We start from the raw sequence: 5,795 nt of genomic DNA on the forward strand, positions 1-5,795 counted from the left end.
GTAGAGTTGCGTCCCTTGGGCACGCCAGAAACCTATGATTGTGGGTTCGAATCCCGGTTCGCCCCGATTATCTTTCTAGGTTTGTCAGCACCATACCCGTGCTCGTGGGTTTCACCGAAGTGGTAAACGTCTGAGACCTGCATCACTTCGGGCTTTCCTCCCAGATTAAGCTGACACGCCGTGATATAACTGGAATAATGTTAAAAGCGGCGTTAAACCCAACTCTCTCACTCACTAATGTCTCAAAAGAGATTGAGTGGGTTTGATTTAACATTGTTTTGAACAGTCCGTGTCTGTTTGATGTGGGAGAAAAGCCCGTAGTTATGCAGGTCCGCTTTGATGAAACCCACGAGCACGGGTATGGTACTGAAATGTTTTTGTTTGTTGTTTAACGTCACACTCAGCAATATTCAAGCTATATGACGGCGGTCTGTAACTAATCGTGTCTGGACCAGAAAATCCAGTGATTGACATCATGAGGATCGATCAAGTCAACCAAGTCAGCGAGCCTGACCAACCGACCCCGTTAGCCGCCTCTTACGACAAGCTTGGGTTGTCGAAGATCTATTCTAACCCGGATCTCTAACTCGGGTCGGTGCTGAAATGTAACCGGATTCGGGGTAACCTACGAACATAGGTTTCTGGCACGTCTCAGCGGCCAGCTATGCACTCCAAATTGCTTCGTCTTAAAAGACTGGGCCATCCGTGTTGTACTATACAATCTCTAATAAATGATTTCCTTTAGTAAGCAGACCATCTTTAACCAAACATTCTGGAAGCCCTACCCACCGGTCAACGCTGTTGCACTGTAGCAGATATATATTGAACGTGAATCATGCGCTATGTTAACCTAAGGGGGCAATGTAGAGGTAGTGGGCGTGTTCACCACTGGACTAGCGTTGCCTCCACGTGCCTCCACAACTGACAAAGATGGAACACTTGTAACGCAATTCGGATCTAGTATCTACTTTATCCTTCAAACCCAATTACTCATTTTTCAAATAAAAACGGAGAAAAAAATGTTTATGTTAAATTAATTAAAAATTTCGACGCTCTTTCAAAGCAGAAGATGGTGGTCGGGTAGCCTAGTGGTTAAAGCGTTCGCTCGTCACGCCGAAGACCCGGGTTCGATTCCTGACATGGGTACATTGTGTGAAGCCCATTTCTGGTGTCCCCCGCCGTGATATTGCTGGAATATTGCTAAAAGCGGCGTAAAACCAAGCTCACTCACTCACTCTCTCAAAGCAGAAGTAATTAATTCTCAAAATTAATTATCTTATATATTTTTTCAAATAAGTTCTCATTATAACTTTCAGCGTGTTTCCTGAAATACATCGCAGTCTTTCTTTCTTGTTTCCCAAACAAGAACTATGCACTACTTAACACCACTTCTCTTACATGCACTTTGGACCTGTTTTGAAATGACGATGATATATTTCTAGACCAGTTCCTTAGTGGACACCCAGTGAGGATCCGGGTTAGAATTGGTCTTCAGCAACCGATGCTTGTCGTAAGAAGCGACTCAGGGAATCAGGTGGTCATGTTGTTGTATAACATTAAAATTATCAATCATGTGGATCGATGTTCATGGTGCCAATCACTGGTATATCTGGCCCAGATTCGATTATTTACAGACCGCTGTCATATCCCTCAAATATTGCTGACTGTGGCGTTAATTAACAAATATATAAAAAACCTAACTCGACATACACTCTCTACACTAAGGTATTGATTTATTGCGCCGTAAAGCCGTAAGTCCATATCAACACAATAATGACGCCATTTAACACACGTGAAGGCCATTCGCTCAGGTAAACAAAGAACTCTTCACCTCACCATTTATCATTCAGCTTTATTACAGAAGTTTACGACCCGTGAACATCCTGGGTAGAATAGGTCTTCAGCAACCCATGCTTGTGGTAAGAGGTGACTAACGGGATCGGGTGGTCAGGCTCGCTGACCTGGTTGATGCATGTCATCGTATCCCAATTGCGTGGATCGATGCTTATGATGTCAATCACTGGATTTCCTGGTCCAGACTTGATTCTTTACAGACCGCCGTCATATAGCTTGAATATTGCAGAGTGCGGCGTTAAACAACAAACAAACAATAACATTTCAGCATCATACCAGTTCTCGTGAGTTTTATCAAAGCGGTAAACGACTACGGGATTTTCTCCCACATCAAACAGACACGTACTGTTCAAAGTTTCCAGTGTTTCGGCGACTGCTTTAAGCCCAGTAATGTTTTGATAACGTTTGTTTTTTGTGGTCGCCGCTTTTAACAGTATTCCAGTTACATCACGGTGTGTCAGCTTAATGTGGGAGGAAAGCCCGAAGTGATGCAGGACTAGCACTTCGGTAAACCCACGAGCACAGGTATGGTGCTGACATAATCGGGGTAAACCAGGGTTCGAACCCACAATCATAGGTTTCTGGCGTTCCCAAAGGACCGTAAAATTTCCCTGAACCACAACCAAGTCAGATCTCGTTGTGCAGGATATGGCCCCCACACCATAACACTACCGCCACCGAAATTGTCTTAACCACACTCGTCTCCAGTTTCTCAAATTCTAAGGCTGTAAGGTATGGCACCAACGCAAGGGTCGCTGTCGATGGATCTGTTGCAAAACAGGGACGATAACTGGTCCTCTGGGTCGGATTCCAGCCTCGCGAAGATGGTTCCTGACAGTCTGGTCCGATATTCTCCTCAAACATGGGTTGCGTCCTGCAGTCTCCGTAGCTGTGGCATTGCGCTGACGTAGGTGGAATAGTCGAATGTAGCGATCCTGTGCAGGGGTGGTAACTCTTGGTCGGCCGGTTCTCGGACGGTCTGCAGTGGAATTGAATAGTGTGTATCGGCCCCAAAGGCAGCAAATTGTGCTGTGGCGTGCAACAGAATACTGTGATTCCCCTCTTTGGAAATGTCCTATGGCGATGTCCAGATCGGCAGCGCTGAGTCTCGGCATTTTCGAACTTGAAAAATGTTGACAATTGAATGACAAATTCTTGGCCTATGCTTACCTTTTTAAAGTCAGTACCAAAGTTACGAATGCCATAACTTGCACGTGCATATTGCTTCACTGTTTTCCTCTATGATATTTTTGAAAACAATGCCGTTTAAGACATTGCAAATCAGCAATGGCCGCGTTTTGACGCACCGTTTATCGAATAACAGCCACCCACATTTTCAAATAACATATATCCAGTTTATTTACCGGATTTTTTGTGTAGTCAGGTTCAATGAACTACCTACTACCTATGCGTTTCTTGTTTTTAAAGAGTGTATGTAATTTTGAATTACGTCTTTTATGCAAAGTGCAGTAATTCTGCTGCTTGTTAGTAAATCTAATAAGTTAATTTTCATACTTCCTAAAGAGGAAAATATACAAATAAATCGCACAGAGCAACAACTTAGTTGATTCTAATAATTCGAGGTAAAAACGATTTCGTTAAAGTATGAATTTCATGCAGGGATGATACACTATTCTTGCACAGAATAGTACAAATGCCTGAGGTGACAGTGCTGTACGCCTGGTGACTACTTTTAATGATGTTGCGTCATATTGGCAATCCTTCCAGTCTAATGTAATTCAAGATAAATTAGGATGAGGCCCATTTTATTGATGTTTTTCATTAGAACGTCTCCATTAGTTTCATATTTGTATGAAACATTGCTGGAAATAGTTCCAAAATAGATACATATCCAGTAACATACATACACCCACTTTCATAAAATGTAAAAAAATGCGAAATTTTATTGCTGTAGGTGTATTATGAAGAAGTCAATGTCTGTCAACTAGGGGCAATACTAGATACCGAGTCCGTTGACAGTCAGTTAATTACCAATATTATGTTTTTAATCAGCATGATGATTCGTGTGTACTGCTGTCAATGTAATCCCTTACATATTTCATCTTCCTAAATATATATATTGGTACGTGATTTAGGAAGATGAAATATATAAGGGATTAAATTGACAGCATATATATATTTTTAAAAGTTGAATTATGGAGCAAGGCAAAGTGTGGTACGTCTGGGTCCGGAGAGACTCTCCAGTGCCAACATGACTCTTCCTTCTTTCTAATCGCTGAGTTTACGAGCATTTTCCACGACGTTTGCTTGGGAAGTATCCTTGTGTTTAAGAAACCGTTGAGATGATAAGAATGTTCATGTTCTTCAATTTAGAAACATAAAATTACCACTATCTTCTATATCTATCTCCCCCTTTGCTATCTTATCTTACCTATCTTATCTTATTTTTTTTCCTACTGTATAATGTCGCCTACTTCCATTTCAAATGTCCGACCCACCCCTGGTCACGTGGGGATGAAGGGGCTACATGTATATCGTGGGCTATTTATCTTCAAATAGAATATAATATATAAAAAAAGAAAAAAAGAAAACAGTTCATTATATGTTTCTAGAATTTTGCATACGTCGTGAATAAAACAAAGATTATTTTTCGTGTAATTGGATCTGAATAGTGAGTGAGTTTGGTTTTACGCCGCTTTTAGCAATATTCCAGCAATATCACGGCGGGGGACACCAGAAATGGACTTCACACATTGTACCCATGTCGGGAATCGAACCCGGGTCTTCGGCTTGACGAGCGACCGCTTTAACCACTAGGCTTCCCCACCGCCCCCCACTACAGATGATGTATGGATGGACAACATACCCTTCTGATAACAATGTGTCCCCTACATATAAAAGACTTGTAAAAAGACTCTGTAAGAGACTACAGATGTTTTGGATGGGCTTGCACACTTGTATATTGGGATTACTATGCCATTTGGCCAGGAACAGGGTATGTATCCTGGACACAAAATGAGTTTAAACAAGACCGAGAGGCAATGAGCTAGTTATTTACCTCCGTAGTTACCTCGTAAGTGATGCCATCATCAGCAGCAGTTTGGATATGGTTAAGGGTCTGACAAATAGTAGATATTTGTGTTGTTGTCAGGAGGTCGTCGACTGTACCTTTTTCTCTGTCGATCTCAGTTCTTATGTTCTGCACCTGTTGATGTCGATGCTTCTTTATATTCAAATACGCACCCGAGGTATGTTTTTGTTGCCCTCGTGTCGACAACGACGACTTAGAGATCAAGTAGAACAGTGGATACATAATTATGTATTAATTTTACTTGTTACATATGAAAACAAATCATGCCATACAACAGCTTGAACTGAGCCAGATGTTTTGATCCGGTAACACTGAACGTTTAACCCATGGCGACATCAGTGCATATTCTTTGCAAGGTGTTGAATTTAATAAAAGCGACAAAACCCTTTCCACCAGAAATGTTTGCTAAAAGCATTGATTGTATGATTCGGACTATATCACGAGCATGTGTTAATGAATCACCATCAAATAGTGATGACACCAGGTGTTCGCGAAAAACTCACTCCTCAGCTTCATATCCTCCGATCTACAGGATATGTACGACATAATTTCCTATGGACCCAAACGTGTGCTATTTTTTTATGTTTGTGTTTCATCGCCATCAAATAATTTGCAAATATTAAAATATTTGTTTACTCCGATCTTCCTATTACATCCACGACTTCCGGGAGGAAAGTGCCACGGCCTGATATTGATGGCTTCCTAATCTACTAATGACTGTGTCGATTATTCAGATAGGAAGTATTTGTTTTGACAAACCACTAATTTCAACCGTCATAAAAACAACTTCACCATTTTCATCTCCGCTTGCCAATTGAGATATTCCATCAACAAAACCTAACTGGAATATTTAATGTGCCCAGGACATTCAATACTGGCTTTGTTATAT

Source organism: Haliotis cracherodii, unplaced genomic scaffold (assembly GCF_022045235.1).
Source record: "Haliotis cracherodii isolate W230 unplaced genomic scaffold, xgHalCrac1.p SCAF_4, whole genome shotgun sequence".
NCBI classification, from domain to species: domain Eukaryota; kingdom Metazoa; phylum Mollusca; class Gastropoda; order Lepetellida; family Haliotidae; genus Haliotis; species Haliotis cracherodii.